The sequence below is a fragment of the Ambystoma mexicanum genome, chromosome 6p (assembly GCF_040938575.1).
Source record: "Ambystoma mexicanum isolate Mex_15411 chromosome 6p, UKY_AmexF1_1, whole genome shotgun sequence".
NCBI lineage: Eukaryota > Metazoa > Chordata > Amphibia > Caudata > Ambystomatidae > Ambystoma > Ambystoma mexicanum.
This window is the reverse complement of record NC_090935.1, coordinates 517,201,917-517,213,871: the sequence shown is the minus strand read 5'-3', so window position 1 is coordinate 517,213,871 and position 11,955 is coordinate 517,201,917.

Genomic DNA, 11,955 nt, shown 5'->3' with positions numbered 1-11,955 from the left:
GGGCTTATGGCCAGTCTGCACAGTGAAGTGGGTCGCATAGAGTTAGGGCCTCAGCTTCCTTAGGGCCTACACAACAGAAAAACATTCTTTCTCTACTGTGGACCATCTATCTGAGCTCTCTGCCCTTAAGCTGGCAACTAATGAAGCCAATAGGGTGTTCCTTACCCTTCTCATCTACTTGTGATAGAACAGCTCCTATCCCAATGTCAGAGGCATCTGTATGCACAATAAAAGGTCTTTGCTAATCAGGGGCCCTGAGAACAGGGGCCTGGCACAAGGAGTCTTTTAAGCCATTGAAGGTCTTCTCACACTCTTCAGTCCAAGTTACCTTCTTGGGTTTCTTTGGAGTAGTGAGAGCAGTCAGAGGGGCAGCTATGGTACCATAGTCTGCCATGAAATTTCGGTAGTACCCAGTGAGTCCTAAGAAGGCTCTCACCTGGGTCTGTGTAGTGGGGGTTGGCCAGTCTTGTACTGCTTGTACTTTAATGGGTAGAGACTGTATCCTCCCTCCACCTACTTAATGTCCAAGGTAAATGACTGAGCCTTGTCCAATCTGGCACATACTGGCCTTTATGGTCAACTGGGCCTTCTGAAGAGCCTGTAACACAATCCCAAGGTGTTTCACATGGTCTTCCCAGGTGGCACTGAAAACTGCTATATCATCCAGATATGCAAGACATAATTCATCCAACCCATTCAACACATGATTCACAAGCCTCTGGAAAGTCGCAGGTGCATTCTTCAACCCAAAAGGCATTACCCTGAACTGGTAAAGGCCCCCTGGAGTTGAGAAAGCTGTCTTCTCCTTGGCATGTTCTGCAAGAGCTATTTGCCAATAGCCTGCAGTGAGGTCAAACGTGCTGAGGTACTTGGAGGCACCCAAGTTATCCACCAGCTCATCTGTTCTTGGCAAGGGGTGTGCATCTGTCTTGGTGACAGCATTCAGAGCCCTGTAGTCCACACAGAACCTCAATTCAGAATTACCTGCTTTTGGAACCAAAACCACAGGGCTGGACCAAGGACTACTAGAGGGTTCAATCACCCCAAGATCCTACATTTTGTTGACCTCTGTCTTAATGTAAGACCTTACTTTGTCTGACATTCTGTATCCCCTACTTTTGGTACACTGTCTCCTTTGTCTGTTATGTTTGGACCAAGGTGTCAAACCTGGGGACTGTGAAAACAGGGGGGAAAACTGCCTCAGCAAACTTTACACCTCAACCTGTTGATCAGAAGTCAGGTGAGGGGCCACTTGGACACCTTCAATGGAGCTATCTGAAGGACTGCCTTGGAATAGGTCAGGAAGAGGTTCATGCTCCTCTTCCTCAACATCTGAAGCCAATAGCAGTGCTGTGATTTTCAACTCTTGGGATGAAAGCCTTCAGCCTATTTACATGGAACACTTTTGGAGCCCGTCCAGGCCTTCCAAGGTCCACTAAATAGTTGACCTCACCCAGTGGCTCCACCACTGTGTAAGGGCCTGACCATTTATCCTGTAAAGCCCTGGGCCTTATGGGATTCATGATCAGGACTTTCTGATCAGGGGTAAAGTTGATAAGGGAAGCCTTCTGGTCATACCAATGTTTCACCAGAGCTTGTCCTGCCTTCAACTTGTCACTAGCCAGACTCATCAGGAGTACCATCCTTTTTCTGAGTCCTAGCACATAGTCTACTACGTTAGTAGTAATGGAGGGAGTGGGCATCTCCCATCCCTCCTTGACTACGGCTAAGGGTCCCCTTACAGGGTGACCAAACAGAAGTTCAGAAGGGGCTGAAGCCAACACCCTCTTGTGGTACCTCAAACAGTAAGTATGGTAATAGAAGATCACATTTTCTTCTTTGAGGTTCTTCCAGAGCCCCAATCATACTTTTCAAGGTCCTGTTAAACCTTTCCACCAGACCATTAGTCTGGGGATGGTAGGTGGAAGAAAACTTGTAGGTGACCCCACATTCTTTCCACATAGCCTGCATATACTTGGACATAAAGTTGCTGCCTCTGTCAGACACAACTTCTTTAGGGAAGCCAACCCTAGTAAAGATGCCAAGTAAAGCTTTTGAAACTGACTTGGCAGTCACAGTTTTTAATGGGATGGCCTTAGCCATACTTTCTATGGGGGACAGGACTGTGAGTGAGTCTCTAGGGTCAGGTGGACCGCTATCCCCACCCCTAGTGCACGTCATCTTCGCCATCATGAAATACACAACGTTTCGTCTTTCAAACTATAGTGCTCTTTACTATGTGCCCCTCTACGATTGGTTGGCACGCTTGTACCCTTCTGGAATATTCCACTCTCCAGCAGCACCCAAACCGGTACCCTAGGTGCTGGAGGGTTGGACTTGACCATGCCTCCCCACCCAATTAGCCCATCATCCATCATCCGGCCTGCTGTCTGCCATTCGAATTAGTCTTTGAACTCGGCCTTGCAAAGTATCACTGTGCCTGAGAATAGAAGGGAGTGTGAGCATGGTTTTACCATCAAGTCTCGGTGTAGCTTGCTCAAAGTCTATTTTCATCTTGACCATGTGACAGGAGACCATGTTTGAGCTCTTTCTTTTGTATTTAACACTATTAAATGAATAAAACCTGGCACTGGTGTTTTTCCATTACACCTCAACAGGAGCTCACCTCACTTCTTACATTTGTTAGAACGAATAGATAACCAGTTTCTTGGCTGCACCAACTCTTGACACTGGGCCAGGCAGCCTTTCTTGAATATTCCCTTGTCATCAGCTGTTTTCATCTACTGCGCCACACTTTCAGCCCTTCTGTTCATAGGGTCCAAGTTTGCTAAAATCCGATGTGGAACATCCAGATTCTATACACATATATATATATATATTGGTGGCACCGCCTGCAGTCCATTCACTATGTATAGCCAGCCTCATGATTACTTAGTCTACTTGCGTTTCAGCATCTGTACAATTATAAAACAGCTTGCATTTTCTTCAGTGCTCTCCACACGCCCAAACTTCATTTCACTCATGAAATGCGGATCTAATTCTTTAATTTTCCATCAGATTCTATAAGGTCTATATAGTCTCTTCATTGGCATCTGAACCGGGACAGCCGACCCAGCCCTTTAAGACGAGGTATCAATAATTTGAGTTAAATGGGGATGCAAGAGGTATTCAAACATCAATAATCAAAACAACTCAGGAAGTTGGCAAAGGTGACTGTTTTATTATCAATGATCTAAAACGGGGAATACAACAGACATCTCATAGCATGGTCTCTCAATTTGCTTCATAAAAAACATACTTCTAGTAAAAACCCATCATTGATGACGTTAACCCATGTATTTACTAACGTCATCCTACGTGGCAAACTACAAAAACCTAGTGGCAAATGTGATAGGCTTAGAGGGAACATCTAAGTATACGTTCCATACTAGTCTAAGAAAGTGATGGGCTCCTTAACCTCAGGCGGGACTACTAAGCCCTCACCTCACACAAGTCACTAAGAATGTCACTAAATACACAACGTCCCATTGGTTACAAAAACTATAGGGCTCTTAATCATGCGGCCCCTACAATTGGTTGGCACTCTTACATCTGTCAGTACTTTTCCACCCACTTTAACTGCATGCAGGCTGGACTTCCAGGTGCTGGTGAGCTAGTCAAAACCATAGCTTCTCACCAAGTAGTATATCATCACCTCAGTGGTCTGCACGTCAATTAAGGCTTTGAACTTGGCCTTGGAAAGGATCTTTGCTCTGAAGAATACAGGGGAGTAGAGGCACGCTCTGCCTTTCTGCGTAGGTGTAGTTAATCATGTTTGTCCAGTTCCATCCATTCAAGTGACTGAAGACCACAAATTTGAGTGCATTTAAAATACTATTTTTTAATAGACCTCTGACATCTTCCTTGTTTTCGTCCATGCCTTCTGAACAGGAGTTTCATTCTTTCACAGGATTGTAACTAATGTCTGCTCATCCCAGTCCGATAGGACCTTGGTTTCTTGGGGCTGATCCATCCTCGCCTTTCTGAGAATCACTTCTGTACCTTCATTGTTTTTCAACTGTACATACTTGAAAAGGCATTCCTTCTCCGGTCCAGCTCTGCTACAATACGTTGTGGAAACATCCATTCTTTACTTACACTTATATATGTATACGTTGGTGCATGCCGAAATCTATTCACTATAAAGCTAGCCTCAAGAATACTTCATCTTCTTGCGTTTCTTTGCATCTGCACACGTGTAAAATAACTTGATATCTTCATTGTTTCTGTAGCATAAGTTTTTTCATCTTGAACCCGTCTCTGCATCTTCTCTTAAGTACATCAGTCTGGCTTTGTGTGACATCACCAATCTGCTTGTTCAGTCATTGATCCTGCTTCTTCTGGGATTTCATTGAAATGGCCATCATACTGTCTCGTATGCAGATATGGCTTGCTCAATGGGAACCTTGTCTCCAGGATTCTCCTAGGTATCGATATTTTCACCGATACTCCACGTGTCTCACACTCTGGTTCTCAACATATAGGCAATATTGGCGAGACAGGGATACTTGGCTCCTTCTCTACACTCCACCTTCTGGGCGATTCATCGACCACTCTCCCATCATCCTTCACATCTAGACATCCTTTTCTGAAGAAATGCTTCTTTGGGACCCATATCTTGATTACTCCTTTCAGGCCTCCAGCTGATTTCACATGCTCATCCTTGTTCCAGGTCATGAGCATGCACTGGCCACATGGACTACAATAGATCCATCTTCCCACATACTTCTTATCGTTCTTTGGATACAGAAATCTCGTTCCCTCAGGCGCATGGATGCTGGCTTTCACGAAATATCTGAGTTCTTCATCTGACATCTCTTTGGTTCCATCCTTATTCAACATCAATCATGATCTTCATCCCAATGGCTTTCTTTGCTGTCTTTTTGCATTGTGAGATTATTAGCCTAACCACACAGAATCCAAGCAATACCATCACTATCAGGGCTCCAGGATCTTGAAAATATCTGCCATCCATTGTGGAACCCAAGAAAAGAGCGCTCCAAACCAGCTATCATCAGCAATGTCTTCCACTTCGTCCATCATTTGGACATGCGGTTTCATCAGCATCTCAATGGCCTCTGTCAAGGTGCCATTCTTGTCATCATGAGAAGGTATTAATGTGCAACATGATTCTCTAATTGTTGCACAAACACCTCCATCCATAGCTGTGATCATATCCAGGACGTATCTATTCTGAAGAGTCATCAATCGTAGGGCTCTCAGCTCTTCCCTGATAGCATTGAATCCCTTTATGGTAGTGTTGATTGTCTGCAACAAATCTCATCTGGTAATTTGCAGCCATTTAGTATTTGCTGCAACCTGGATACTCTGCATAAATATCAACGTGAATATCGATGAAGGCTGGCTGAACAATCTGTGTTCATATGGAATGGAATCAAAGCTTCTATTGACTTAGCTGAGAAATAGTTCTCACTGTTCATTCTACTTATCAGTTCCACAGATCTCTTCTTCCTCAGGTGAGCATTTGCTTTTGGAAAGCTGTCAATGTTCAAGTCACTTTTAAGAATCCCCAACTCTGGAACATGAACATTTACAATGGAACACAGTACTTGGGCAGCTTCATGTAAACTCTGGATTCACACACCCAGTAGTGATCCATGATCACTGCTGTCCCAATGTTCATCACTTGTGCCCCAAAGATTCAACAACAGTTCTGGTTTTCTCCCACTTTTCTTGTGCCATTGTTTCTGAAACACAACTTGGCACTTTCCAAAGGCGCTATCTGCTAAGGTCCTCCTTTATCCTCAACCCATGTCAGTTGTTTAGCAAGTTTCAACCATAAAGGCTTAACCAGCATTTGCACATTTTCAATAGTTGGCTGGTAGTGACCCATTCTAATCCAGTCTCTGCAGATCACCACACCTTCTTCTCAACCATCTGGTGAAAGCACTGATCCCCAGATCTGCATTTGGCCTCTGTTTTTCCATTTACAAACTTCTTCTGTAGATTTCCCTTGACTCTCCAGTCGTCTGTTTACTTCCCACGTGATAAAAATGGTTGTCAATAGGTGCACACCTAATTATCTGACACTGTGTAAAGTAGTTACATAAACATTTTCCAAAATTCAGGGTGCTGGGGAGGAATACAAGCCCTGACACTGGAGCCTGTGTAAAATATGAACTAAGAAAAGTGTCTAAATTTAAAGACACTCCCGTCCCCTGCACACCATTAATGCTGAAATAAATCAGTCAGTACAATACTTTTCAAAAATATGTAATTCAGGGTAATAAACAAGAAGTAAAAGTGTATATATAGATTTGATTTAACAATTGAATTTGTACAAACAATAGTAAATTGCACATATAGCCATCGTAAAAAGCAAAGGAAAAAAACAAACACTATGTTCTTATGCTGAGATGTGATTTCCAACTCTACGCGTTTCGGGGAAACTCCCCTTCTTCAGGAGCAAAAGAAATCTGCAATTACATATATACATACAATTATTAATCACCTTTTTCATATGTTAAACACTCAAAATACATTAAACAAAGCATTAACATTAATCACTTCCAACCTAGTGCATAAGAGAAATAGCTCATTCCCTATGTTTTTCATGATGGTTGGGGAACCATAATTCTAACACCGGTGTGACTCCAAAAGAAGAAACTAAAAGAGAAATAGTCTAGAAGATTACCTCTACTGTATCTTTTTGTATAGTCTTCCACAATGAATGAGTATTATGCAGGTCAACAGTATCCACAGCTGTATCAAATCTGGGGAGAATCTATCAAGGATATTTAGTTTAGGCAGGAGGTCATATTAGCCAACTAAAAATTGAACGTCAAGTAATCATAGTCAACTAAAGACATAAATCTATGTCAAATAAAGAACCAAGTGCTTACCCAAAGGTTTAGAAGATAGTAATTAATTCCAAAAGGAACCACAGTAGGAAAACCAACCGGGTTGTACGACCCCCCGGTGTAGATCTAGTCGGAGTATCCTAAGGATAATAGAAATCCTAAAGAAATGTAAACAACCCACAATCAGTATTAATGTCAGTATCAATCTAAATGAGCATAGAATTGTTTCACTAAGGACCACCTTTACCTCAGTGGTGTGTCATGCGGTCTGCTGTACATGCAGTATCTCCAATCAACTCACCATGGATAAATGACTCCAGTTTTCAAGTACAGCGTCTAGCCACTTGCAGATTCGAAATCACGTACTGTTGATTCCAGCTCCTTTTACTCCAGCTTTTACATATCTGATCACATGATCTCTGGTATGAGCTCGTAGCCTTGTCTTTGTATCTTGGACATAATCATCTTCTTCTGGATCTGTCCATTCAGTTGCCCATTTGAGATAGGCTATTCGGCCCATGAACTGACCTCTTGTACGGCACAACACAATGTGTGATGACAATGTGCTGTCAGGACGTCTATTTCAATAGCTATGAAGATCTTAGACTTCATGCTATAAGGCAGAAATGCACATAGAAAGCATTCCTCCTTTAAGGTTCTTCTTCCCACTTCGTTCATATGCTGATACCATATGTTATTCCCCAAGTGTGCTGTACTATCCAGGCAGCCATTCAACTCATAATCATCCTCCCTATCACTTCTCTTAGGTCTCATTCTTTTCTTGTGAATTTCTATAATCATCTCATGATATGATATGATGGGTTATTTATAACCCTAGGTCTCCTGGGGGCAACCAGACGTGGTCTCCCTCTCACTGTGCTTAGAGAGGCATCAGCTTCACCTCACTGATGATCCCCAACAAGGGTGAAACACGTGTATGGGGTTGCTGGTGGTACTCTCGTTCAGATTGGAATTGCCATTGTATTTCGGTGCTGGACTGCCCCTGGGCAGGACAAAGACTGATATGCAAATGGATATTACCCATCTGTGAAAGGCACAGTGAGTAAAAGCAGTGGCTGCGAACTCTCAAGTGGTTAATAACCACTGAACAGGTTATCATGTCTGTTCTTGCGAGAGAGGGGCGCCCGCTACCTTTGTAAAACTTATTTATAACAAGCTTAACACCCAGAGGTTTCTAAACGCGGACCCGGGGATTGAACCTGTGTTGCTCCATGTCGTCTTGCTTCCAAGGCGAGCACGTTGCTCCTGAGCTATCCTCCCGTAAGGATAGCTCAGGATAATTCCTTCTTACTGGACTAATCATAGGAATATTTGTCAGTAAACTCAGTGCTTTTACATGTGCTACTTGTGTAGGTTTGCTCCTAGAGGATCTTTTCCTTGGCCTTTCCTTACAAGCCTGTTTCTGGTGTTCAAAGACAATCTCTATAACACCTTTTTCTAATGAAAGATGTCTAGTGACATTTGTCATAGACCCAAGAACTTTTATACGGTCTACTGGAGTAGGGACAATCACAAAAGGTCTCGGCTGCCTGGTAGTTGGCACATCTTTACCCTCCTTCTGCATACGAAGATGCATAGGAATCTTTGCTCTATTTGAATCTAAATAGTAAGCAGTGCGCACTGTAGGTGAGAGAGGTATCACTATAAACAAAATGCATATATAAATGACATATAGGTAGGCCCACTTCTTACAACAATAGCTTCTTGCACATCGTGGAAGTCTCTCGTTGTTGTCCACAACATTATTACTGTTGATGCTGCCCATTTTTAGTCTTCTTTAAGGAAGGAAAAATCAACTTTTATACAGGCAACATCATGCAATATTCTGAAAATCTTAATCTCCTCAACAAGTTCTTTTAACAGCTGGCTGATTGCAGGACGATTACCAGGGTTCCTGATGTATAGAAAAGAGTCATCCTTTCGCCAACAAAATGTGTTTGTCTCTCCAGCAAGAAGTAGAAGATTGCAGATAGTAGGCTCTGGATCTCTTCCTCCAAAAGTCTCATTCAGTTATCAGTGTTCTCTTAGAATATAGATTAACCTTCTCGATTATGTCCCGTAGCAATTCATTAAGTGACACTGTATTCCTCTGATCTCTCAAGAACGTGCGAACATCAGTTTTTCTTCCAACAAGATTTGGGCATTCCTCAATTAGGTAATGAAAAACCAACCCTACTAGTCTATGAGCATTTTCATCAGATAGGTGGATTTGTGTTTTCTTAACTGTACTCAGGAAGCTCCAGAACTTGCTCTATTATGGCTGCGAGCAATATCCTCATGATTGGGCCTTTTTTAGGATCTTGCAAGAAATTACGAATGTCAGTAGTTCTCCCCACCAACCCAGCACATGAATGAAGAATGTAGAGAAAAATAGCAAGCATGATCCAATAAATGTTGTCATTGGGCACCACCATGGGCACCCCAAAGAGAAAATCAGTGAGAAAGCAATCAGGGAACTGTTCCCTCTTCCCATCGTCAAAAAAGAAATCCAAATCTGGCCTTCTTTCCATCCCGATCAAGACTTAAGCATGTCTCAGTCCAATATTTTATCAAGCTCTTGTGACTCAAGAACAAATAGCCTTCTTTCAGTACTTTTTTAGCAGCTTAAAAGAGTGCCCGAAACAAGCCGCAGTCCAAAGTATTCTGTATCTGTTTATTTGACAGTTTCTGCATCTTCCTTCCTCGCCATGGATCTCGTCTGCACGTGCTGAGGTTCTTCCCTGATGATTGCTTCCGATGGGGGTGAGGGTTAAGGGGGTTCTCCAGCGTAGATCTTTACATCTCCAAGAAATATCCATGCACGTCTGCCTTGCACTTTCACTGCTGACGGCTTTACGTCCTCCACAATATATCGGCCGTTAAAGCGTGGCTCGTGCCATTGTTGTGTAAAGTTCCTGATCAGGATATGCTCACCGGGGAAAAGTTTGGGAAGACGTAATTCTTCAGATCCGGTTGTTGAACTGTCTCCATCTGTGTTCTGAGCCCCACACCCCTTCCGTTTGAGCTGATCTGAAATGACAGAGATACTTGTAGTCATACAGGTTAAGTAATCACATAACTCCTTAACAATTCTGCTGTCGTCTGGGCATCACTTCTAGATCTAGACAGAGGTGTGAGGGATGTCCTCATCTACCTCCCTGTCACTATTTCATGGGGTGTAAGATGGTGGTCGGAACCTGGTTGATTTCTCAACACATACAATGCCAGTGGTAGGCAATGCAACCATGCTTTCTTCAAGGTAAGATTCAATTTGGCTATTCTTTCTTCAAGCAAGCCATTGAGTCTCTCACATATCCCGTTCGCTTGCAGGTTATAATCCTATGAAAACCTGTGCTTTATACTGAGCAACAAGCTTATCTGTTCAAAGATTTCATTAACAAAATGAGGGCCATTATCTGATCTTAATACTTCACATATTCCGCATCTAAGAAATACTTCTAGTACTAAAAGTTTTGCTGCGCTGGTGGAGTCTGGATGTGTACATGGACCAGCTTCAATCCACCTTGAAAAGGGACATACTACTACAATCATATATCTGTATCCATTACAGACTTGCAGCATGTTCATAGTAAAATGCTGAAAGGGACCATTCGGTCTTCTAACTGTACGAAGTGTGTGCCCAGCAGTAAACTTTTGACATACGATGCAGTTCACTACATAAAATGCAACATGTTCTAATAAATTCGGAACAACCCAATCCTCTGGAATTGTTGCAGCGAGGCTCTCTTTAGTGACATGCACAGGGTAGTGTAGCTGTTCCAACGCCACCCTTAATAAGGCTACAGGCATCACCGGTTTACTAGTATTTTCCTGTCGCCACAATGCTTTTGAAGAAGTTAAAGAACACCCCCTCTGTGTCCATAGGTCTTTCTCATCCTGCAGTGCTTCCCTTTGAATTTTCATTAACTGATTTTTAGACAAGTTGTTATAGCAATCAAGAACACTCATCATCACCACCATACTTTCATTCACATCAAGCATATAAACTTCATGATACTCTCTGAACATGCAACACGGTTCGCTTCCTCATCTGCAGCTTGATTTCCAAAGAAGATAAAAATCTGCTCTTTTAGTGTGAGCTGCTCATTTAATGACTGTGAAGGATACTGGGAGTTGTAGTGCTTTAATAAGTCTGTCCAATAAGGCAGCATGTTGCACTGGAGTGCCGTCCACTCTGAGGTAAACCCTCCCTTTACAATGTGCTAGCGCATGTGTGTACCATCGTCGTCACGTAGGCGGAGTCACTGTACACTGTTACTTCCTGGTCTGTGTGATTCTCCGGCGCGGCAATTAGCACCACTAATTCTGCAGCCTGTGCCGAAAAGTGAGACGGTAGTCATGCACTTATCAATACTTCAAACTCTCTATTAGCGTTGGGCTTCACCACAGCGGCACCTGTATATCTCTGTCCATCATTCTGGTTGATTCTAGAAAAACAGTCAATAAAGAGAATCTCCCCAGCTGCCAAAGAATTTTCCTTTACCCTTGGGATCTCATCATAGAATTCCTCATAGTTTGAACAATCATGCACATGCTTCTGCCAATGGTTCTGCTATGAACATGGCAGGGTTCACTATTCTGCATCTGAGTATTTTAATCGCTGGATTCCATATGACTACCTCATAGGCAGAAGCCTTTTGATAAGTCAACGTACCTTTTGGTTTTTCCGAAATGGCAAACAAAGCATGTTCAACAAATAACGTCATAGAACATCCCATTACTATGCTAGCAGCCTTCTCAATTGTGGCCTGAATAAAAATTAATCGGATATTCTCATAGTTTTATGCACTAAACCTGGTAGCCATGTTAACAAAATGCATACCCCATAGTGAAAAACTTCTGGTTCAAGCGGTATGTAAGATGTTCTGTCCTATTGGGGTAAATTCGGGATTTGGTGGTATTTTCTTACCGTAAAAATATTGGTGGTAATTTTGGCAGTAAACTAGCCTTACATTTAGAATGGGTTTGGTATCACTCATTTTATTGACCATATCTTGTTAGCTTGTATTAGCGGTAATTTTAGTGGTATCTTATTTCACTGCATTTTCAGAATAATCTTATTCCTGTGGTATAGTGGTGAGCATGTATTTTTTTTATACTATAACCCCATCAT